Below are 26697 nucleotides of genomic sequence, written 5' to 3'. Positions count from 1 at the left end.
AAAAAGATCACATACATTTCTTCTTTGCTATTACCACACACCCATCCATTCATCCATCCACGTATTTGTTAGTCCTTCCTAATCCTTCCTTTCCATATATTCATTCAATAAACATTTATTCAAGTACATAATTTATCTTATGTATTGTGTTACATGCTATGTATCCACAAATAAAAGTCTAATCCCATACTTAAACTTCCAAAACAATGCTTAATGTTGTTCAGTCACCTTTTGGATTATCAGAAACTCTCAAAGGGGGGAATTAAAGTTTATTTAAGATTTCAATCAGATTATCATCTCAAATTCTGGAATACAAGTATAGTACAGCAAAGTTAACTATCTGAGGGAAAAGGAAAGAAAAGAGAAGGGCATTTTGTAGGTATATGAATAAATACATAAAACATCAAGAAAAAAATATACAACAGGCATGAGCCCTGGTTGATATGGCCTTCTGCAAATACCTCAGGTTGTTGGATTTCTCACTGAAACCTTCATTCCTGAGGAATCTGAGCTCTTGATGTCCAGTTTGTTTTTGATTGCAGGACTCTTCCATTAACCTTTACCTCTTGACTTAATAGAGGCATCTTGGGATGAACTAGGTTTTAGCCAGACTCCTTTATGCTCCCATTTTGCTGCAGCCACTCTATTTCCCCTAGGGATCCAGGACCAAACATTACTTTTTTGTTTTTTTGCTTTTATATTTGTTGTCCCCAGGAGGACCAAATGGGCAGATGACAGTTGCCACCTCTAATTTAGTGGAATTATTATTAAATCCTTTTATGGAAGCATTTCTCTTTGGATATTGGAAACTCCAAGTCAGCAGGGTAAAAAGTCATGGAGATTGGGAGAAAATATTTTGTGAATGAGTCATTGGGTAGAACTATAATAGGTGCCAACCCCACTCACTCCTTGGTCTTATGTCTTTATGTCTTCTAGTCATATATTGAATCCTCTTCAGAGCATTTATCATATCCTGTAGGATAGCATTTCACACTTGCAAAATGTTATGTACTGGTTTGACATGGTAACTGAGTATTTAATAGGCAATTCCTACTACATGTGGGTAATGGGAAAACAGATATGACCAGTGAATTTTTTTCATTGACTTATTTCTTTTTATAGTGAAAGGACTTTCTTGTCCAGAAGCAATATTGTGTAGCATTCCATGAAGATGAAAAAACCATAGAGTAAGGTTATGGTTAGTGTTACTTGAAAAGACCATCCAACATGGAAGGAATATCCAAATCTAGAATAAATGTTTGTTCCAGGGGATTTACCAGGATTCAGCTTCATCTGCCAAAAGATGGCTTCCTTGTCCAATTAGGTATTCTACCATATTGAAGGGTTCAGGCTCTGTAATTGTATTCTCTGTAGGGAAGCCATTAAAATTAGTGTCAGTGTGAGACACAGATATTCTCCTTGTTGCCAATCCTCTGATTCTGTTTCTTCTAAGGGCTTAAGAACACATTCAATCTAACCAATCAAGACTTTCTTTTGAACAATATGGACCAAAAAATGTACTTGAATCTGCCTCCTGGGAAGATTTCTGTCTCCATTTTACTTCTCTTCAGGGACACCCTGAAGTGGGCTCTATCATGGTGATATACCTTTGTCTATTGTCAGCCACAGATTTCTCTTCCACATCACCCAGTCATAGGGAACTTTTCATGAAGCAGTGTGAGGACATTAAGTGAGGTGAGGGAGAAATGGCAGCATGAGAGACATAACCCTACTATGTGTGGACAATGTTCTTTTTCAATTTTTGCCTTGAGGATTTTCCTAAAGCTGGTTGGTCTCTAATATACCAACTTCTCCTTGATGTTTGAATGCATTGCTTACAGCCAGTTTTATGGCTAGGTAGATATGAAAACTCCAAGTTTATGATGGTCAACTGAGGTTTCTGATCAACAGATGTCTCATGGTTAGCAGGACTTGGTGGCAAGCAAACTGTTGTTTCCCACAAGAATAATAGTTACCCGTCAAAGAGGATGTGGCTTTCTTCCATATTCTTAGGAGTTTTTGCTGTGATTTTTCTACTGGGATTTTCCACAGGCTTAATACTTTATCTTAATCTGCCCAAGATATTTAATCTGCCATACAATTGAATTGGCTGTCATGGGGATCAAAGAGCAAAGCTGTTTGCACTGTGGCTTGGACAAGATGGGCCTTGTTTAAATTAGATAGAATTTCAGGTAGAGTCACCAAATAAATAAATTGCCTTATAAATATAGTATTTATAGTTTCCAAAATGCAAAGATCCTACCAAGAATTGTAGGTACAAGGTACTGCAACTTATTTTTAATTTGGAGGGAGAATATCCTGTGTTGTGCCAGTCTACTGGTCTGCCAAAAACTTCACTGGGCAATCAGATCCCTCTATGGAGAGAATACTTCCCATCTTCTGATGAATCTGTATTTAATGTGGGCCTCTAAGAAACCTGCTACTTTCTGCTCTTCAGGTCATATTGTTGTTATCCTCAATGTGGTAAACCGGTGAGATATGTTGTTGACTGGGAAATAGTCAAGTTCCCTGAGAACTAAGTTGTGTTATGAAACTGGGGAGTTGATATATCCTGAGGCAGGATAACAAAGATGTACTATTCTCTCTTGCAGGGGGATTTAATGGTTTCTGTTATTTTCTAACTGTTGAGATTGAAAAAATAGTCACTGGATCAATAGCCGGTTACTAGATGCCATTGGCTATACTAATTTAGTCCATTAAAAAGATTACATCTGGTACAGCAGCTTTTGTTGGCATCATCAACTAACTCAAATTATGAAAACTCATTATTACTTTCTGAGAATCAATGATATTTTACATTAGCTAAACTAAAGAATTAAACTGGGGACATTGGAATTACTACCCTGCATTTTCCAGCTTTCAATGGTAGCAGTAATCTCTGTTCTTCTCCTAGGGGCATGGTATTGCTCTTGATTTACTAATATGTACAAAAAGAGAGATACACAGGCTCCACATGAACCTATTTTTCTATAGCTCTTACTACATGAGTTGGAAATCTAATGTGAGTATTTTTCCAGCTACTGAAATATATTCAAACATTATGTCCAGGACCTAGGGAAATAACCATGTAATGGGCTGAGGGTCATACATAGATAATTGTGAAGGAGACTTGCGGGTGAAAATTCTCTTCACAGCTTATAGCTCTGGGAATATAATGAATTTGTGTGCATGTGCATGTATCTTTTGAGGGAGGTGTCTTCTTATTGGGGGAAAAATCCAAATACTTCATGAGACATAACTTTCTGTATCTTGGTTAGAAGAATAAGAAAAATATCGGGGCACCTAGATGGCTCAGTCAGTTAAGCCTCCAACTCTTGTTTTCAGCTCAAGTCATGATTTTGCAGTTTCTTGAGTTCAAGCCCCACATTAGGCTCTGCACCTGCAGCATGAAGCCTGCTTGGGATTCTCTCTCTCCCTCTCTTCCCCCTCCCCCACTTGCTCTGTCTCTGTCTCTCTCAAGATAAATAAATAAACAAGAAAAAAAAGGAAAAATCTCAAAAAGGGAGTTAAGATGGCAGAGAAGTAGGGGGACCAGGATTTCTCTCATCTCCCAAACTCAGCTGTATTGAGGTCAAAACACTTGGAATACCCAAGAATAAAGTCTGCAGAGTGATGGAAAAATCTCCACAGGTGTTCAGAGACAGATTGGTGGGACAGAGGTGCTTGTTTGCAAATTGGGACATAAAGCACAGTGTAGGCATGGAGGGGAGGGGACCCCTCCTGTAGAGAGACAAAAGAAGAGAAACAGAGGCTGCAGAAGTGTGGTATTGTATTTGGACGAGAAAAATCTCTCTGGACCACAGACTAGGGAACAAGAAATAAGCAGAGTGCCAGTTTCTGCTTTGTAAACAGCCTTACGAACTGAAGGTTGGAGTTTTCAGGAGTGTGTGACTTTCTCTGGACCAGAGCTGCTGCCTGTGCACGTGCCTGGTGGGGAGGGGAGCCAGCCCAGGGAGCAGTAGCAATCTTGGGGTGCACTGGGAAAGAGCAGTTCCCTCCCTCAAGTACTGTGGGAAGAGGGTTTATTGACCCACCAAGGACAAAAGACCCTATAGGCACCAGCCAGAGGCCCTTTGTCAGCTGGGGAGAGTGGCGTTACCCCATAACTAGGTCCTTGAGGTGCAGTATCCTCTAAGACATTGGGCTTTAAATCTCAACTGAGTGCCTAGGAGATGCGGGAGACTGTGGAGCAGGGCAGGCCACCTGCCTGGGCTACTCATTGAGGGCTGCCTGAACAGCGTGGTCTGAGACACCCAGTTGGGAGGAGAGATTGGGATGTCGCTGTTTTTCTCTCCAACATCAACACTGTGGGGCTTCCTGGAACAGGACAGTGACCCCCAGTTGAGGCAGAACCTGCTTACACCAAATCCCACCCCTCCATGCCTGGTGACTTCTTATCTACCAGAATGAGACTGACACTGACCCAACCAGAAGGCCTTTCCTCCAGACCAGCACAGCCACTGGTCCCAGGCACCAACAGATAACTGTCCTGTGGTTTTGTATGTTAGTCTGTGTTTTTAAATTTCTAATTTTTCTTTTTTTTTCCCTTTTCTCACTACTCTCCTTTTTTCTTTTCTTTTCTTTTTTTCCCTTTGGAATCAGGCTCATAGTTTCTGATTTGATTCATGGTCAATTCTTATATATATATGTGTGTGTGTGTATATATATGTGTATATATATATACACATATATACATATATATCTACTTTTTACATATAGATATACATATACATATATATCTATCCTTTATATATACATATATATCTTTTACATCTATCTTTTACATATCTATCTGTCTATCTATCTATCTATATCCTCTTTCTTTTTTTCTTTCTTTCTTTCTTTCTTTCTTTCTTTCTTTCTTTCTTTCTTCTGTTCTGGTTGTTTGTTTGTTTAATCAGGCATTTTTTTCTCTCTTCTTTTTACACCTTTTCTGTGATCTCCTCCTTCTTTATTTTCCTCTCTCTATTTCTGGATTTAGCCTTATAGTTTCTTTGAGTCTCTGTGTGGTCTCCCCCCCCTGCCCCCCCAACCTTTCATTTATCTCTTTGTATGGGATAAGGTTCCCCCCCCCCCACTTTTCCTTTTTTCCAGGGTTACTTCAGTGAACAAATCAAAGCACACCTGGTGGAAGTTCCAAAAAACCTACCACTATGAGCAGTCAGATAGAGCAGCCAAAGACGTAACAACAGAGAGCACACAACACACTCCAAAAACACTTCCTGAAGTGCCAGGCCCTGGACAGTGTATGGTCCCTTTTTAATATAGTAATATTTGCAGGTGCAGGACACATAACAAGCTATTGAAACACATAAAAGACATAAACCTAGCCAAAATGTTGGAATGGAAGAATTCTTCTCAAAAGAAATTCCAGCCAGAGAACTGCTCAAAACAGATGTAAACAATATATCTGAACAAGAATTTAAGATAATAGTCATAACACTAATAGCTGGGCTTGAAAAAAGCATAGAAGACAGGAAAGAATCTATTCCTGCAGTGATCAAAGATGTAAGAAATAGTCATGATGAATTAAGAAATGCTTTAAATGAGATACAAAATAAACTAGATTCAGTGACAGCAAGGATGGAAGAAGCAGAGGAGACAACAGGTGAAATAGAAGATAAAATGATGGAAAATGATGAAGCTGAAAAAAGGTGGTAAAGGAAAGTACTAGACCATGAGGGGAGAATTAGAGACCTAAGTGATTTAATGAAACAAAGTAATACCCATATTACAGTTATAAAAGAAGTTACAAAAGAAGGAGTTACAAAAGAAGAGAGAGAGAAAGGGACAGAAGGTTTATTTGAACAAATCATGGCTGAGAACTTCCCTAATCTGGGGAAGGAAACAGACATCCAATTTCAAGAGGCACAGAGAACTCCCTTCAAAATCAACAAAAATGGGTCAACACCGCAACATATCATAGTGAAACTGGAAAAATACAAAGATAAGGAGAACTCTTAAAGTTGCTAGGAACAACAGGCCTTTGTAAGTCTACAAAGGTAGATACATAAGGGTAGTAGCAGACCTGTCCACTGAAACTTGGCAGTCCAGAAGTGAGTGGCAGGAAATATTCAGTGTGCTGAATAGGAAAAACATGCAGCCAAGAATCCTTTATCTAGCAAGGCTGTCATTTAGAATAGAAGGAGAGATAAAGGCTTTCCCAGACAAAAACTAAAGGAGTTTGTGAACACTAAACCAGCCCTGCAGGAGACCTTACGGGGGACTCTGTGAGTGGAAAGCAGCAAAGATTACAAAGAACCAAAGGCATCACCACAAGCATGAAACCTACAGGTAACACAATGACACTAAATCTATATCTCTAAAAAAAATTGTTTTAATGTCTATTTTTGAGAGAGAGAGGGTGTGAGCAGGGGAGTGGCAGAGGAGAAAACAGGCAGCAACCTCTCTGACCTCAGCCGCAGCAACTTCTTACTTGACATGTCTCCAAAAGCAAGAGAAATAAAAGCAAAAATGGACTATTGGGACCTCATCAAGATAAAAATCTTCTGCATTGCAAGGGAAATAGTCAACAAAACTTAAAAGTAACCAACAGAGTGGGAAAAGGCATTTGCGAATGACATATCAGATAAAGGGTTAGTATCCAAAATCTATAAAGAACTTACCAAACTCAACACCTGAAAAACAAATAATCCAGTGAAAAAATGGGAAGAAGACATGAATAGACACTTTTCTAAAGAAGACATCCAGATGGCAAACAGACACATGAAAAAATGCTCAACATCTCTCATCATCAGGGAAATACAAATCAAAACCATATTGAGATACCACCTCACACCAGTCAGAGTGGCTAAAATTAGCTACTCAGGAAATAACAGATGTTGGCAGGGATGTGGAGAAAGGGGAATCCTCTTGCACAATGGATGTGAACTGCTGCAACCACTCTGGAAAACAGTATGGTGGTTGCTCAAAAAATTAAAACATAACTACCCTACAACCCAGCAACTGCAATACTAGGAATTTATTCAAAGGACATAGAAATGCTGATTCATAGGGGCACATGTACCCCAATGTTTATGGCAGCACTATCAACAATAGCCAAATCATGGAAAGAGCCCAAATGTCTATACACACACATACACACACACACACACACACACACACACACACACACACACACAATGAAAGACTACCCAGCGATGAAAAAGAATGAAATCTTGCCATTTGAAACACTGTGGATGGAACTGGAAGGTATTATGTAAGTGGAACAGTAAGCCAGAGAAAGACAGATATCATATGGTTTCACCCATATGTGGAATTTGAGAAACTTAACAGAAAACCATAGGGGAAGGAAAGCTAAAATAAGATACAAACAGAGAGGGAGGCAAACCATAAGAGATTCTTAAATACCAAGAACAAACTGAGGGTTGATGGGGGTGGAGGGTTGGAGGGATGGGGAAATGGGTGATGAGTATTGAGGAGGGCACTTGTGATGAGCACTGGGTGTTGTATGTAAGTGATGAATCATGGGAATCTACTCCTGAAGCCAAGTCTCCACTGTATGTTAGCTAACTTGACAGTAAATTTAAAACAAAAAAAAAGAAAGGAAAAAAAAAAGAGAAAGAAAAACTCTCAAAAAGGCCAGGTGGTTGGGGGAGGAAAAGTTGCTAAGAGTCAGCAAACAACAAACACATATGAAAGGAGGGATTCATCCAAAATCAGAAACCAAATTTTCACTGTGGCCTGGCCTGGTGACAAGGTGGGAGAGAGAAATTGCTAACCCTTAGTGTCCCAGATTGAACCTAGAAAACTTGAAGGTGCCTGAAGTGGTCATAGGTTGATAGCTTATCCTGGGTCACGGGTGAGGGAAACCAAATCTTCTTTGCTAAAAGTATCTTCATTTTATAGTCTCAGGTTTTCCACTGCTTCAGCTCAACAAAATACAAGCCCACAATCAAAGATTACCAAACACACAAAGGAACTAAATAAATGAAATTAGTTATAATAGGTAACCTACAACAGACCTAGACCCTAAAAGTCTTTGAACACAATAATCCTAAAATATAGCTCCATAAGATGTGGAACATAAAATGACATTTTATGATACAGTTAAGAAATAGAAGATGGAATGACCAAAATATTCAAGCTACTGTTTAAAATCTCTAGGTATATCCAAAGCCAGAAGAAGGAAGGAAATAAATGCAATAGAGACCAAAAAGCCAATAGAACAGACCAATGAAACCAGGAGCTGTTTCTTTGAAAATATCAACAAAATATAAACCTTTAGCCAGACTAAGTTAAGAGAGTGAGGGAGAGAGGGACTCAAAAAATAAAATATAAAATGATAGAGGAGAAATTATAACCAACACCACAGAAACACAAGGGATTATGAAAGAATATTATGAAAAATCATATGGCAACACATTAAACAACCTAGAAGAAATGGGTGAAGTCCTAGAAATATATAATCTCCTAAAACTGAATCAGGAAGACGTAAAAAACTTGAACAGACCAATTACTAGCAATGAAATTGAATCAGTAATCAAAAAACTTCCAACAAACAAAAGTCTAGGACCAGATGGTTTCACAGGTGAATTCTGTGAAGAAGAGTTAATATCTATTCTTCTCAAACTGTTCCAAAAAAATAGAAATGGAAGAAATAGAAAGTAGAAATGGAAACTACAAAAAAAGAGAAATTGATTGCAATTTCTGATGAACATAGATGCAAAATTCTTCAACAAAATATTAGTAGAGCAAATCCAGCAATACATTGAAAAAACTATTCACAGTGGTCATATAGGATGTATTCTTGGGATACAAGGTGGTTCAATATTGCAAATCAATCAATGTGATACATCACACCAGTAAGATAAATGATCAAAACGATATAATCATTTCAATAGATGCAGAAAAAGCATTTGACAAAGTACAACATCCATTCATGATAAAAACTACCAACAAAGTAGGTTTAAAGTGAACATACTTCAACCTAATAAAGGCCATATATAAAAAACCCACAGTTAACATCATATTCAATGGTAAAACACTGAGAACTTTTCTTCTAAGATCAGGAACAAGATGAAGATTTCATCTTTTTCATTTTCACCACTTTTATTCAATATAGCACTGGAAGTCCTAGCCACAGCATCAGACAAGAAAAAAAAGGCATCCACATTGGTAAGGAAGAAGTAAAACATTTACTATTTGCAGAAGATATGATACTATATAAAAAACCCTGAAGACTCCACCAAAAAAACTACAGAAACTGGTAAGTAAATTCAGTAAAGTCACAGGATACAAAATTAATACCCAGGTATCTGTTGTGTTTTTACACACTAATAATGAAGAAGCTGAAAGAGAATTTAAGAAAACAATCCCACTTATAATCATACAGAAAAGAATAAAGTACCTAGGAATAAACTTAATCAAGGAGGTAAAAGACCTGAAAACTATAAAATTGTTGATGAAAGAATTGAAGATGACACAAACAAATGGGAAGCTATTCCATGTTCATGGATTTGAACAACCAATATTGTTAAAATGTCCATATTACCCAAATCAATCTACAAATTTAATGAAATCTCTATAAAAATACCATCAGTATTGGGGAACCTGTGTGGCTCAGTCAGTTAAGTGTCCAATTCTTGAATTTGGCTCAGGTCATGATCTCACCAGTTTGTGAGTTCAAGTCCTGACTGTACAAAACCTCCTTGGGATTCTCTCTCTCTCCCTCTTTCTCTGACTCTCCTCTGCTCAAACTGTCACTCTCAAAATAAATAAATAAACATAAAAAAATTCCATCAGTATTTTTCACATAACTAAAACAAATAATCCTAAAATTTGTATAAGACCACAAAAGACCCTAAATAGCCAACACAACTTGAAAAAGGAGAACAAAACTGAAGGTATCCAAACCCAGATTTCAAGATATAGAATAAAGCTGTAGCAATCAAAATGGTATGGTAGTGGCCCCAAAATAGACACATCGATCAATAGAACACAATGGAGAGCCCAGAAAGAAACCCATGATGATATGGCCAATTAATTCATGACAAAAGAAGCAAGAATATGCAATGGGAAAAAGACAGTCTCTTCAACTCAAAATGGATTAGTGACCTAAATGTGAGACATGAACCCTAAAACTGCTTGAAGGAAACATAGGCAATAATCTCTTTGACATCAGCCATAGAAACATTTTTCTAGATATGTCTCCTTTGGCAAGGGAAACAAAAGCAAAAAATAAACTATTGGAACTATACCAAAAGAAAAGCTTTTGCATACTGAAGGAAACCATCAACAAAACAAAACAAAAAAAGACAACCTACAGAATGGAAAAAGATATTGCATCGATGCATTTGAAAAGTAGTTAATATGCAAAATATATGAAGAAAAAAACTAAATAGTCCAATTAAAAAATAGGCAGAGGACATGAGTAGACATTTTTCCAAAGAAGATATACAGATGGCCATCAGACATGAAAAGATGCTCAACATAACTTATCATCAAGGAAATCAAAGCCACAATAAGATATTACCTTATTTCTGTCAGAATGACTAAAATAAAAAACACAAGAAACAACAAGTGTTGGCAAGGATGTGGAGAAAAAGGGACCCTTGTGCACTATTGATGGGAATGCAAGCTGGGGTAGCCACTATGGAAAACAGTATGCAACTTTATCAAAAAATTAAAAATAGAATTATCATTTGATCTAGTAATTCCACTACTGGGTATTTACCCAAAGAGTACAAAAACAGTAATTCAAAATGATACATGTGTGGAGTTATTTTTATAGAGTGTATTGTAAGTCCTGGGAAAGTGAATGGGGTAATTGCTGAAACATCAGCAATGTTCTGGTCTCAAGGCTGTTGAATGCAATAGCACTGTGAGACTCAGAACCCCATGATCCCCCAGGAGCCAGTTAGGGAACAGACCCACTGTAATCACCTGGCACCTTGAAATCGCACATCTTCCCTGCATGCTTTCATGTAAACAGCAGATGTGTGTCTGTTTATGTCTGGAGACTTTTTGTGTTTTCCTCTCATGCTTTGACATTCCTTGATGTTTATACCCGGTGACCATGAAATAAAGACTATGTAGAAACTGGCTACTACTGTTTTGCTGGCAGAGGCAGCCCTGCACATGCACTCAGTCTAAGTGTCTGAGAACATTTTCTTCAGTGTGCGGCTACATCTATGCACCCCAATGTTTATTTCAGCATTATTTACTGTAGCCAAGATATAGAAGCAACCCAAGTGTCCATCAATGGGTGAAGGGATAAAGAAGATGTGGGATACATATATACAGTGGAATATTATTCAGCCATAAAAAAGAGTGAAATCTTGCCATTTGCAACAACATAGATGGATCTAGAGGGTATAATGCTAAGTGAAATAAGTCAGATAAAGACAAATACTATATAATTTCAGTAATATGTTAATATAAGAAAGAAAACAAATGAACAAAGAAAAAAAGAGACAAAAAAAGTCTCTTAAATATAGAGAATAAACAGATGGTTGCCAGAGGGAAGGTAGGTGAGGAGATGGATGAAAAACGTGAAGAGGATTAAGAGTACACTTATCATGGTGAGCCCTGAGAAGTGTATAGAATTGTTGAATCATTATATTGTACACCAGAAAATAATATAGCACTGTATGTGAATTATATTTAAATTAAAAACAAAGAAACAAAATATCTGGACCTACATGAAAAAGCACAAAACACAATTTTTAGAAAGGAAAAATGTAGTTGTTAACAAATGAACAGATAAAGACCAGATTCAATACAAGGGAAGAGAGAAATAAGCTAACTGGGAGGTAGGCGCGAAGATGTAAACTGGAATACAAGGAAACACAACGAAAGAAGAAGGTGTAAAATAAGAAAGAAATGTTAAGAGCAGTGGAGAATGGAAAGAGAAGATCTATTACCATATTACATGAAGCATGATGCATGGAACAGTAGTGAAAGCCTCACCTGAGAGATGGTTAGAAATTCAGACCCCACCTCACCGCTGACCTCTTGAATCAGAATCTCCACTAGTCAATAAATCCCCACATGATTCATATGGCACCCAATGTTTGAAGAAGCACTAGGGGAACAAATGTATAATCAGAATCCCGGAGAGAGAGAAAATGAAGAGAATGAAGAAGAGGCAATATTTGAAGAGATGATGATTATACCTTTTCCAGAAATGATGGAAGATATGAATCCATCTATACCAAGAAGGATAAATCAAAAGAAATTTACACCTAGGAAAATTGTAATAAAACTGTAGAACACAAAGACCCCAAAAGAAATTCTGAATTAGCTAGAGAAGAAAGACAATTAAACTGACTTCAATAGTGACTTCACCAGGAACAATAGAAGCAGAAGACATTGCACTAAAATCTTTTAAGTGCTGAAAAAATAGCCACCTTTTAAGAATTAGTGCAAAATAAAGGTTTTTTCAGACAATTGAAAACAGAATTTATCAACAAATCTATACTTAGGAACTCCAAAAGGAAGTACTTAAGAAAGAAGAACCGTTATTCTAGGAGGAAGGTCTGAGAAGCAAGAAGGAGTGGTGAACAAAGAAATTGATACATTTATAAGCCTAAACAAACATTATTTGTACAAAATAATATCTAATTTGTGAGAGTTAAAACAAAGGTCAGAATGAACATACTTGACAACTAATATAAGTTTAGAGGAGTGATTAAAATTAGTGTTTCAAAATTTTTTAGGAACGCCTGAGTGACTCAGTCAGTTAAGCAACTGGCTCTTGATTTCAGGTCAGGTCATGATCTCACTGTTTGTGAGTCCCATGTCGGGCGCTGCACTGACACTGTGGAGCCTGCTTGGGATTCTCTTTCTCTTCGTGTCTCTGTGCCCCTCCTCTGCTCATGTGCTCTCTCTCCCTCTTAAAATAAATAAATAAATGTTTAAAAAAATTGTATCATGTGAGAGAAGATTAAGCTGTTAATGATGGACTGTGCTGTGCTAAGTATTCATGTAAAATTTCAAGGATAACCCCTACAATAATAGAAGTAAACAGTTGAAGTTTTCAAAAGAACATATAACTATATGAAAGAGTGCATGACTTCTGATTTGATTTAAAAATAAATTTTTTAAAATTCATTTTAAATGTATGGATTAGTTTCTAGTATGGAATCAAGATATTACAGCATTACCTATTTAAGGCTAGCATTGTTGTTAATAGCCAGAAATTTTACATTATTCTAGTATCCAATTGAAGCTAGATTTCCATTTCAGTCTTGCTTCAAAAGTCATAATACTATAATATACTTCCTGGTGGACGCTTTTTAACTGATCACTCTATCACAGTTCTTCCACAAAATTATGGATATACAGTTGACCCTTGACCAACATGGAGGTTAGTGGCACTGACCGCCTATGCAGTCAAAATCCACATATAACTTTTGACTCCCCCCAAACTTAGCTACTAATAGCTTATTGTTAACTGGAAGCCTCATCAATAGCATAGTCAATTAACACATATTTTGTATGTTGTATGTATTGTATTGTTACAATAAAGTAAGCTAGAGAAAAATAAAATGGTATTAGGAAAATCGTAAGGATGATGGCTGCCTCTGACGGTTGATTTTGGCTCAGCGCATGAACTCACTGTTAGTGAAATTAAGCCCTGTGATAGACTGACAGCCCAGAGCCTGCTTGGGATTTTTCTTCCTCTCTCTCTGCCCCTGCCCTGCTCTTGTATGCACTCTCTGTCTCAAAATAAATAAACATACTTAAAAAAAAGAAAATCATAAGGAAGAGAAAATACATTTACAGTAATGTATTATATTTATTAAAAAATGTGTGCATAAGTGGACACACAGTTCAAATTTGTGTTGTTCATTTGTGTTGTATTTATTTTGATGATTTAATTGTCTCAAATTTGCCCTGTGGGAGCACCTTCAAGAGGGTTTCTTAGTTCTTTTGAAATGTCTCCCTCATTCTGTGAGCATTTTCTGGCACAAGATGTTCTAGGCTCATCTTATATTTTCCTTGTTCCAGCCCTGTAATTCACCATTTTACGAAGGAGCCATGGTTCCTTTCAGTGCGAAATGGTATTTAGATATATTTTTACAACAGTACGTCTAAATTCATCTGTTTCAATGGTATCCTATTGTACCAACCAATATAAATACCTTTATCTATTCATCTTTGGCTTCCATAAAAATTTCTGATCTGAACATATTAACACTAAGCTTTCATGTAGTTGTTCATTTTTTAGTATTTTTATACATTATACAGATATAATGTGATTAAAGGAAAGAACACAATCATATATCTGTATAGAAATTAGCATATATGACCCTTAGTTCTAGAATGTATTTCTGTGAAAGAAATGAATCTCATTTATTTCAAAAAGGAAAAATTAGATAAGAAATCTAATTAGTTTCCCAAATCCTGCTTTCACCCTCAAATCAATTCATCAGAGATGTCACCTGATTGGATCTGATAGGAGAGCCAAATGTATGGCAGACTTGTACAGCCACTCCTAAAACTGAAATATGAAATGTAATCTGTATGTAGAATGCAATTTGAAAACATTGGCCTCTTTCCACACAACCATAATTGCATCTAAGTTAAAACCACTTAATTCTGAAGGGGTACCTTTTTCCGTTTATTTACCACATCTTTCTGAGAAAATATTTTCAGTTTTCTTGAATTTTCTTTGTATTTGAAGCAGTTGGAAAAATAACTTGATGATTTCTATTCTTGGCTTAAAAGCTGGTCTTTCTCTATTTTTCTTTCCTATCTTATGCTTCTCACTTCCTTTTGTCCTTCTTTGCCTGTCTCGGTTTTGTTAGTTCATATCCTCTCTGGATATGGTCAGAGTCATCAGTGGTGGAAAAATGTGACTACAGGAAGTCTACCTTCATTTTTGAAACTAAATAGCTTGAGAGCCTTTTAATTTACACTCTTTTCAGAGATGGCATGGAACTTTTAGGCTTCGTTAGTGATTTCTGACATTTAAATCTGTCAAATAGTGTGGAAGATGAAATCCAGGAACTTCATATTGGCAAAAAGACATATTAATTTCTTTACAATATATATCTTTTGAAGTTTTTCTTTTGGGAACTGTGACGACAAACTCTGAGAAAAGAGTTTTTTTGAGAACTATAAAAATGTGTGTCTAGTCCATGTGAAAAACGACCTACTTCTGGACAATTGGACATGTAGAGAAAACCTAGCACGTATATCATCTATAAATGTGACTTTCAAATTCTAATATTTATGAACAACTCTTTCACAGTTTATGATAAATGATATTATAGGAACTAATAAAAATGAGCAGATTTTTAAGTAACTTTCCACTTTTGCACTTCTTGGGACTGACTCAGGAATCATCCTTCTCTCATAAGGTGTTCAATAAACTACAATGTGTATGCTGTAGTTAATATCCACCATTAGCCTGGTTCTTTTAAATTGTTGAGGATGTGTCTAAAAGGATGTTCAAAATATACTCTGTGACACATAAACAGTTTAATTTAAAGGTCAATGGAAATTTAAAAAAATCCAAATACACAATAGAAAGCATAACCAAATAGGAAGTCAGAATTCATTTCCTCTTATTTTTCATCCTCATTTATTTTGAATTGTAAACCAGCTTCTTAGGTTAATAGGCATTTATAAGATCATGTATATTTCATGTTAGTAGATATACAAAAATATTATCATGAATTGAGATCCTTTATAAAATTTTTTACACAGAAAGCTTTTTGTCTTTATCCATTCAGGCTGCTATAACAGAATCCTATAGGCTAGCTCATAAACAACAGAAATTTATTTCTCAGTGTCCTAATCCAAGTCCAAGATCAAGGAATTGGTAGAGTTCATATCTGGTTGAGGGTCCACTTCCTCATTCATAGATGCTATCTTCTTACTGTGTCTTCATATGTTGGAAGGGGTGAGGAGTTCTCTGGAGTCTCATTTACATATATGAGGGCTTCATATATATATATGGGTGCTAATCCTATTCATGAGGGGTTCCCTTCTACGATCTACATCCTCCAAATTACCATCTCATTGGGGATTAGGTTTTAACATGAATTTTTGGGAAATACGAATGTTCAGTCTGAAGCACTTTTTATTTAGAAATCAAATTCTTTTTGATAAACAATATTTTGTACAGTCACTTACTCACAGAAGGGTGAATAATAACAATTATAATTCAGTTATGGCTACCATTCATTGAGCATCTACTATATCCTCGGTTTTCATATATATCTCATTTAATCTCATGGCAATTCTACAAGTTAGAAGTTTCTGGGTGGGAAACCCAGTTTCTGGGTGGGAAACTGAAGCTCACTGAGCTTTAAGTAACTTCCCTATGACCCCACAGACTGAAAATAAGGGGTAATGGAAAAACCTAAGTCTTGCTGAAAAAAAATTCATAAAACACTTTTCATTATATCATATGGTCCCTGAACAAGTTACAGTGCAGTTTAAACATACTTATTTCTTCGAATTGCTCTCACTGTCCACGTACTGAAACATGAACCCTGATTCCTAGGCTCATGCTTTCACTTTTGTTTATACTCAGCAAAAATTGCGTAGAATTATGTACAATTATTTTTCGTGGTCATAATAGGCCCTAACAAATATGTATTAACTGAGTGCAAAACTGATTCCAGAGCAATCTCATTTTTGTGCTTTTAAAGGACAATAGCACCTTAATATACACTGACCTGTGGAGGGTTGTATGTTGCCAGAGACTTGGACAGTTCTGGTTCCCAGATCTCTACAGCAGAATATATATATATAAAAAAAAAGATTTCCTTCCTGAAACAACAACTCCTCCCTGTGGAATAGCTTTTAGGCCACCTGGCATTTTATAAATATGATATCATTCAGCTAATCATTTCCTGAGTTGTGTTGGGGTCTGAATGTAGATCATGTTTATACAAACCTCAGTGTATGTTTTTTTGTGTGTTTTAAAAAAGTGAACTCCATGACAGTTGCTACAAATGTCTCAGCTTCATTTTCCAAGGTATCTCACCAAGGTCAATAATTAAGAAACTGACTTGCTGTTCCTTTGGTCACTATCATGAGAGCTTGAAGATAAGTAAAATTTGTACTGTGCAAAGATTCAGAGTAGCAGCTGGATACTACATGTTCTAATATATTGTCTGTCTATGAAATGCTGTAAAAAAATCCAATAAAATGCCACTCTAACTACTTTTTAAGTGGAAAAATCCCATTACACCAATCACTGAGACACTGAATAATATATTCTTTACTCCTCATTGGAATTTCCCTCATTATGTTTTTCACAAGGCTTTCTCATTTTCCCCTGAATACGTGTGCTTTAACTGAAGTTAAATTCTTCAGTATCATGAGACTTGTGCTTCAAAGGGAGACAACAAGAAGATCCAAATTATTCAAATAAGACCTCTTTTATCTTCATAGATTGGAACCAAAAGGTCTGCTTAACTCCAGTACCCATGATAGGGTCTTTTCCTTCCTGAAAGACCACAAATAGTCAAGGATGAAGCTTGTGCTCCTGACACCTCAGCGCCCAGAAAATTGTTCTCTCCCTCTCAGTTGGTATTTCTGCACTCTTGCACGAGTGCTACCAAGGGCTGGCAGGAAGCAAGTTTGGAACAAAACTAATGCTTTCCATTTCAAGTGGACCAAGGATCCTAGAGGTAGAAGCAGTCTTCAAGAGCCCGTTTCATCTTACAACAAGGCTCTGCCGTTCATCCTGCTGGAATCTGGGTTGCTTCGGAAACTCCGCTTGTTACCTAGAGATGTGAGAAGTCTTGATTGACCTGTCCTGCTTCTAGAGCTAATAGAACTGTCAGCTCTCCTGTCACTCAGCCATCACCAGACCTCAAATATAATAAAAGCCTTGAAGGTAATATGGGAAGTGGAACATCCCAAGGGCACAACCTTCTCAAAAATGAGGCTGTGTGTTGAACTAAATACTTTACCTCAAATGTCTGAATTCATGGCAAAGGGGAGTGAACGTGATACAGCCTTGTATTTTTTTTATCAGTATAATTTTCTTTTCCATTTCAGCATGTTCATATCACTTCAATCTGTGAACATCCCAAGGGTAGCAATGTAAAGTCGAACCTGGCAAGGTCAGAAAAGGTCACTCAGAGAAGGCAATGATTTGTGTGTGTGTGTTGGAGGATATATTTGAATAACAACAGTTACTTGTAAGGGATGCTTTGCTTTTAAAGGAAAACTAAAACCCAGGTTTCAGTCAATAACTATTAAACTTTGTTCAATTTATTGAATCAGCCAACATATGTTGAGCTCCTTATCTTGATTGGCATTGTTCTCTCTGCTGGGGTTGGACACAGAAGACTTACTCTGACAGAGGCTGTTAATGCTCATAAAATACCCATGTTCTCCTTCACATTTCCCAGATCCTCTTGCTATTATTTTTAGACAATGTGACTAAGTTCTGACCAATGAGATCTGAGCAGAGATGAACCACTTCCAGACCTGACCCCTGAAAACATACCACATGACTCTCCAGGTCTCTCTCCCCTTGCCATGTGACTTTAGAAAAGAATGCCCTGGAGAGCGACCCTACCCAGTTAGATTTTGAATAAATGAAAATAAACTTTTGTTTTATGAACCTGTTGGGATTTCAAGGTTTGTTTCTCATCACAATATAGATTATCCCAGTGGTTTATTAAGCGTGGTATACAGACTGGCAGCATCAGCAGACCTAGGAACTTATTAGAAATGCACATCCTTGGGCTTACCTGATATTTTCTAAATTAGAAACTCTGAGGATGGGACATAGGTGTCTATTTTAATAAACCTTCCAGGTGATTCTGATGCACACTGAAGTTTGAGAAGCATGACTCTAAACTATCTTGTCAGTACAGACATAATCCTTGATCTCAAGTTTCTCATAGTCTAGAGACCCTAGATCTCTAAGTCTAACAGACAGATGCCCTTATATCCTACACTCTTGTCAGTTTTCCCAAGACCCTCTTGCTTTAACTGAAATCAGGCTCTTCCTTGAGGTCAGGGCATCCCTTGTAGCTATTCAAAGTGGGGCTATTCTTTTACTACTCACCTTCCATACCATGTGGTTGGAGATGGAATTGGTATTCACTTTGCTTCTTCCAACTTAGTATTCTCTTACTCTCTTTCAAAGTCTTTTCCTTTGAAACCCATAATATTCAGCTATATCACTTCATCTTTCTCTTGGCTCATGTAATCTGGTAGTCCCTCTGCCTCTTTCATTTGTTGATAATTTTGGCATCTGGATCAAAGTCTTCACCCCTACCAAGAATATGGATCACTTTTATGCACATTTATACTTGCTGAAGTTTCTCCCAAGTAAAATAAATTCATGAATCTCAGATATCCACATAAGTTTCTATTCCATTTCTTCTCTCCCCGTTCAGAACTCAATTTCTTGAAGAATTGTCTACAATCATTATTTCATTCTTAACTCCTTTCAAAATGATTACAGTCTAATTTATTCCCTCAACAGTCCACCAAAATACCTTTTGTGAAGGTAAAAAATACCGTCTGTGTTGCTGAAGTCAATGGATAATCCACATATTATAATAAAATTGTAAAAAACAAAGACAAAGAATTTTCAAAGTAGCAAGAGAGAAGTGACTCATTACATACAGGGGATCCACAATAACATTAACAGCTCATTGCTCATCAAAAGCCATAGAGGACAGGGGTGCCTGTGTGGCTCAGTAGGTTGAGTGTCCGACTTTGGCTGAGGTCATGATCTCACAGTTCCTGAGTTTGAGCCCTGTGTTGGGCTCTGTGCTGACAGCTCAGAGCCTGGAGTATGCTTTGGATTCTGTGTCTCCCTCTCTCTCTCTGCCCCTCCCCTGCTCACACTCTGTCTCTCTTTCAAAAAATAAAGAAACAGGGGCGCCTGGGTGGCTCAGTTGGTTAAGCGTCCGACTTCAGCTCAGGTCATGATCTCGCGGTCCGTGGGTTCGAGCCCCGCGTCAGGCTCTGTGCTGACAGCTCAGCCTGGAGCCTGTTTCAGATTCTGTGTCTCCTTCTTTCTCTGACCCTCCCCTGTTCATGCTCTCTCTCTCTCTGTCTCAAAAATAAATAAATGTTAAAAAAATTCAACAAATAAAATTAAAAAAAAAAAAAGAATAAATAAACAGAAAGCAGAATTAGGCCTATAAATACAGAGAACAAACTGATGGTTCCCAGAGGGGAGGGAGTTGGAGATTGGACAAAATGGGGGGGGGGGGATGGAGATATAGACTTTCTATGAAATGAATAAGTCATGGGAATAAAAAGCACCATATAGGGAATACAGTCAATGATATTGTAATAGTGATGTAATGGGACACATGGTACCTATACTGTGGTGAGCATACCATGATGTCTAAACTTGTCAAATCACTAAGTTGTATGGCTGAAACTAATGTAACATTATGTGTCAACTATACTCAGATAAAAAATTAAACAAATAAACCCCTAAAAGCAGACAAACAAAAGCTAGTTTTACTTAGTAATGTCCTCAATGGAGCAGTAAAAATTATTAAAGTTATTAAGTCTTGGCTATTGAGCACATTATTTTTAGTAATCTAGGTAGATAAATGGTAATTGTGCACAAAACATTTCTACTGCATGTGAAGTAGGATGGTTATCTTGAAGAAAAGTATTTCTAGATTTGTTTGAGTTGTAGGTAAACAAGCCATGTTTTTCTTGGAATACCAGGAAAAGTTTCCTTTTCACTTGAAAGAATGACTGACAATTTGTATTGAGACATGAATATTTAGCTGGCATCTTTTTTTTTCAAGAGAATATTAAATCATCTATTGATTACACATGATAATGGATGATACACAAGCTTTAATCCCATCTATAATTTTATCTGATACCATAATTCAATTTAGATATATTGCATAGGATTTGCCAACAATCATATTAATAACCAAATAAATTCCAGGACTTTGCTTGGGTGACCCTTTTAATGGTGACCTCCAGGTCACAACACATTAACTGTCAGTTCAACCACACCAATGTTTATGGAGACAATGGCTTCTGTGCCCAAGCAGGTTGCACATAAATTTCAAACGGAACCTGACATCACCCTGAAGGATCTAACTTCACACTGTTGGGGTAGTTTACTAAGATGGCTTCAGAGGAGACTAACTTTACACAGCACATTTAAAAAAAGACACATTTATTCAGTGTCATGATCAGACTATTACATTTAGCAATCAACAGCATGGGTGCAAAAAAAAATCTAAATTAAAACCCTTTGTTGGAGTGCTTTACACTTTCCTCAGAACAAAAACTAAAATAACCTGTTATACAATTAGTCACAAATACAGTCCTCGAGTTTTTTGCCCATACACATGAGTATTGTCTAAAACATGTCTTCTTTGTAGCAGCTAGGCCCTGCCACCACTGTGCTTGGCTGAGTTCACAGATCTGTTGTAACCTGTAGCTTCCCTGTCACTTCTCTGGCTCTTCTTTCCTGCTAATCTTTGTTTCCTGGCAGTAATTAAAATCTTCTGCCACTGCCATAGGTACTGCTGCTGCTGGAACTGCCATAGCCACCTTGGTTTTGTGGTTTGGCAAAATATTGACCTCCACCACCATAGGGGCCAGAGCTTCTGCCTCCAAAATTTCCTCCTTTTCATGGGTCCAAAATTTGAAGACTGATTGTTGTAATTGCCAAAATCATTATAGCTTCCACCACCTCCAGAATTGCCTCCATCATTACCAAATCCTTTATATCCATCCCCACTGCCACTATACCCATCACCACCTTGACTGCCACCAAGGCCACCTCGTCCACTGAAGTTTCTTTCATGGCCAAAGTTGTCATTCCCACCAAAACCACCTCCAGGACCATCACTGAAGTTCCAAGGACCACTTTGACCTCTTTGGCTGGAAGAGGCACTAGCCATCTCTTGCTTAGATAAAGCTTCCCTTACTTCACAGTTGTGGCCATTCACAGTATGGTATTTTTGAATGACAATCTTGTCTGCAGAGTCATGGTCATCAAATGTTACAAAGGCAAAACCTCTCTTTTTGCCATTGCCTCGGTCTGTCATGATTTCAATCACTTCAATTTTCCCATACTGTTCAAAATAATCTCTTAGATGATGTTCTTCAGTGTCTTCTTTAATGCCACTGACAAAAATCTTTTTTACAGTTAAGTGGGCACCAGGTCTTTGAGAATCTTCTCTCGAGACAGCCCTCTTTGGTTCTACAACTCTTCCATCCACCTTGTGTGGCCTTGCATTCATGGCTGCATCCACCTCTTCCTCAGTGACATAGGTGACAAACCCAAAGCCTCTGGAGCGCTTGGTGTTTGGATCTCTCATTACCACACAGTCCGTAAGCATTCCCCATTGCTCTAAACGGCTCCTCAGACTCTCATTGGTTGTTTCAAAGCTCAAACCTCCGATGAAAAGCTTCCGCAGCTGTTCAGGCTCTTTGGGAGACTCTGACTTAGACGGTGGGAGGTCTACGGTGGGAGGTCTACGGTCCCACGGTGGGAGGGAGACTTTCATGATGCTTACTCAGTGGTGTCCATGGGCAGAAAGTAGCTGACATCTTTTTAAAAAGTGTATGATTTATTTCTGTCACTACAAGGAAAACAACTGACAGCATTTGTTTTTAATGATAAAGTTTGAGTAGTTTTCAAGAGAAAATTGAATTTTGAATCAGCTACTATGCTTGATTGCTTTCCAGTATGTGAAAACCTTGCTGATCAAATTGGCGATGATATTAATGGATATATTTTTTTTTAAATTTTTTTTGACGTTTATTTATTTTTGAGACAGAGAGAGACAGAGCATGAAGGGGGGAGGGGCAGAGAGAGAAGGAGACACAGAATCGGAAGCAGGCTCCAGGCTCTGAGCCATCAGCCCAGAGCCTGACGCGGGGCTTGAACTCACAGACCACGAGATCGTGACCTGAGCTGAAGTCGGACACTCAACCGACTGCACCACCCAGGGGCCCCAATTGATGTATTTTTTGATATGGTATAATGAAATATGTCAACATTTGGAAGATCTCCATAATGCAGTGAATCAACATGCTCCAAATGTCATAAGATCATGCATGGGTAAAAGATCCATTGAAAGAGCAAGCTAGACAAGTAGATTTTAATGTAACACAGAATAAAAGTTTATCGATATGTCTTCTGATTCCATATTGTAATTAACCTTTCAGAAATGACCACTTGTTGAGTGTTGGTGTAGTATCAAAGAAGGATATCCACAATTATCTGAACATTAAAATTCCCTTTCCTTTACAGATTATAGATCTTGAGATGCTATATTTTCTTTATATCAAAATAAATTGAATGCTGAAGCAGATATGGGAATCTCTCTGTCTTCGAGGAAGACAGACTCAAAGAGATTTTTTAAAATGTAAAAAAAAAAATGATATTCTTTTTTACACATATTTTTTATTTTGGAAAATTTACTTACTTTTCCTAAAGATACATTATTTATAGTGAAATGTAATACATATACTATTATTATTATTTTAAAATGAGTTAAACGTATAAAATTTTTCTCAGTTTTAGTTTCTAAATGAGTAAATATCAATAGGATGGACACAAACAAAAGCAATTAGTATACTCAATAATTTTTAAGGATGAAAGGAGTCCTGGAACAAAAAAGTTTGGGAACCATGGTCTAGGAAAAAGAAAAAACCCTGAGGTCACATTTAAGTCTTTTCATTTATGCATCTTCTATTTACTAATATGGAAATGAAAACCAGCACTCATATTTCTATGATGTGAACAAATAGAAGTAAAAAACTTTAATAGTGTTGTAACTGTGAAAAATATGTCTTTTCTGGTTATTTCTAGGTACAAATATTTATGGGAGATGGAAATCCTGAAATATTGTACTTGTTTTATTTTACCAAAAATACTTTGTGTTTGTGTATCAAAGAAGAATTCTCCATAAAGTTTAATGATATTACTATTAAAATAATGTTGCCATACAGATAAAATCTGAGACTCTTAAGAAATATCAGCATAAATAGAAATTCAATAGTAAGGAATACATTTATTATAATTTCCCAAGGGCTTTTTTTTCATAGAATTATGACACCTGACAAATGGCTGCAGGGAAAATATGCCGAATGAGTTCCCCTGTTGTTTACAGCTTGTCACAGACTGGGGCAATACAGAAAAAAGATGAATGCATCCTTCCCACTCCAGATTGTCTCTACTCATAAAGGGAAACTGTTCTCTCCCCATCTCAACAATGATTGGTTTGGATCACTACAATAGATCAATGATATTCTGGTTACCTGATGAGTTTATGGAAACAGAACAAGGAAGATGGAGTCCCACTCAAGGATTTCCCTGCAAGGTGACCCCACAGTAGCCAAAGCTGAAGAAGCACTCTTTATGTTTTGTATAGGTGCCATGTTTTTTGTATCCAAATTGCCCTTTTTGTTTTTCTGATTCAATTAATGCCACCCTTAAACATTGCTACATACGACAGACTTGTTGGTCCAAGAGTGAGGCACAGACCAGAATCTCCATCATCCCTTGAAGCATTTTAGAAATATATACTCCTGGGCTCCACCTTGGACCTCCTGAATCAGAATCTGCATTTTAACAAGATCCCCAGGGGATGTATATATTTATTTATGTTGGAAAAGCACTATTGTGCATCGGATGATTTCAACCTGGCTTCACTTTGCAATCACCTGGGAGTTTCTAAAAATCCTGATGCTTGGACTACACTGCAGAGCAATGAAATCAGAATCTCTGAAGATAGGACACTGCTTAAGAAGAATAAACATTCTTTAAGCTCTGTCAGTGTCACCCTTTTCTACTGCATTTATATTCATAGATGTACCTCAGGATTTATTATGGAAGTCGGTGGGGAAAATACTCCATAAGCAATTTTTTTAAAAAACACCTTTATTGAAGTATAATTGATATTTAAAAACCATACATGTTTAATAATTACAATTTGGAGTTTGGACATACTACGTACACCCATGAAACCATTACACAGTCAAGGTAATAGGCATATCCATCACCTCCAAAAATTCCCTTGTGTCCCCCCTTTTTTTGTGGTAAGAACACTTTTTTGTGTGCGTCTGTGTGACAAAAACATGGGATTGACCTTGACACCTTTTTAGGTATACAATATAATATTGTTAACTATTGGCATTGTTTTACGGGAGACTTCTAGAACTTATTGATCTTGCATAACTGAAACTTTATGCCATTAAACGACACTCCTCATATCCCCCAGCTCCCAGCCTCTGGCAACCAATCTATTCTCTGCTATTATTTTAGCTATTTTAGATATCTCATATAAGTGGAATCATGCAGTATTTGTCCTTCTGTGATTGGCTTATTTCACTTAGCATAATGTTGTCAACAATCCAGAAATAGCAATATTAAAACCACTGAATCAATAAGTGGTACTTAGTAAGAGTTTATTGTAGATATAAGAACAGTTCTTGAACTGGAAGCCTTTAAATTCAAAGACTGATGTGAAGCTCAGGAGCATGACATTACATGACAGTTTATAAAGTGAAAATGAAGAAGTTGTTTAACCTTTACAATGATTTGTTATTGCATTGAGGGTTTCTAGAAGGCAGGGAATGGGTTACAAGTGATTATCTTACACAATTTTTAGGAAAATGACTTGTTTCTTTTATTAGAGGCATTTGTAAGAATCAACCCATGGTAAATTTCAGCTTGTTTTGCAGAATAAGCTAAATTAAATTTCATTTATATAGCTTAAATGTTTTTTCTGCTCAGGGAATTTTCAAGTCCCCTCTCCATTTTGTATTTAATTTTAACAGTGTCCTCTGGTTTCAGTCATGTTGTCGCATATGGCAGGATTTCCTTCTTCTTAAAGGTTGAATAATATCTCATTGTATTTAGGCACATTTTTTCTTAATCCACTCATCTATTAATGGATATTTGAGTTGTTTCCTTATCTTGGGTATTGTGAATAATGCTGAAATAAACACGTGAGTGCAGATATCTCTTTGAGATCCTGACTTCAAATCTGTGGGGTTATACCCAAAAGTGTATTGCTGGATGATATAATAGTTCTATTATTAAATTTTGGAGGAACCTCCATACTATTTTCCATAGAAGCTGCACCATTTTACATTCCCACCAATAATACACAAGGGTTCTAATTTCTCCATATCATTACCAATAATTATTATCTCCTGTCTCTTTGACCCTAACAGGTATGAGGGATAGTTCATTGTGGTTTTGATTTACGTTACCTAATGATTAGTATGCTGGGCATCTTTTAACTTATCTGTTGGCCATTTGTATGCCTTCTTTGGAGAAATGTCTGTTCAGACCTACTACCCATTTTAAAAGCAGGTTATTTGTGATTTTGGTATTGAGTTGTGCCTACAACTCAATGTATATTATATACATATATATATATGTATATATATATATATAACTCAATATATGTTATATATTTTGATATTAACACCTTATCAGATATATGATTTGCAAATTTTTTCCCCATTCTGTGGATTGATTTTTTCACTCTGCTGTTTCCTTTTCTGTGCAGAAGATTTTCAGTTTGATGTAGTGCCACTTTTTGTCTTTGTTGTCTGTGATTTTTTTGTCTATTTTTGTCTTTGTTGCCTGTGAATTTGGTGTCATAACCAAAATGTCATTGCAAAGACCAATGTCAAGAAGTTTTTCTCCTGCGTGTTCTTCTAGAAGTTTTACGGTTTCAGGTGTTATGTTTGTCTTTAATCCTTTTTGAG

The 26697-nt window shown here is 36.9% G+C and overlaps 1 protein-coding gene and 1 pseudogene across 2 annotated transcripts in view; one reads left to right on the top strand and one right to left on the bottom strand.

Moving 5' to 3' along the window:
- UBE3D (ubiquitin protein ligase E3D) overlaps window positions 1–26697 on the top strand; it is a 234012-nt gene that overhangs the window by 186732 nt on the left and 20583 nt on the right. The gene's annotated exons all lie outside the window — the stretch shown is intronic.
- On the bottom strand, window positions 21095–22475 carry LOC132667968 (heterogeneous nuclear ribonucleoprotein A1-like; annotated as a pseudogene).

This window comes from Panthera onca, chromosome B2 (genome assembly GCF_046562875.1).
Source record: "Panthera onca isolate mPanOnc1 chromosome B2, mPanOnc1 haplotype 2, whole genome shotgun sequence".
Classification (NCBI taxonomy): domain Eukaryota; kingdom Metazoa; phylum Chordata; class Mammalia; order Carnivora; family Felidae; genus Panthera; species Panthera onca.
This window is presented reverse-complemented; position numbering and strand designations above follow the sequence as displayed.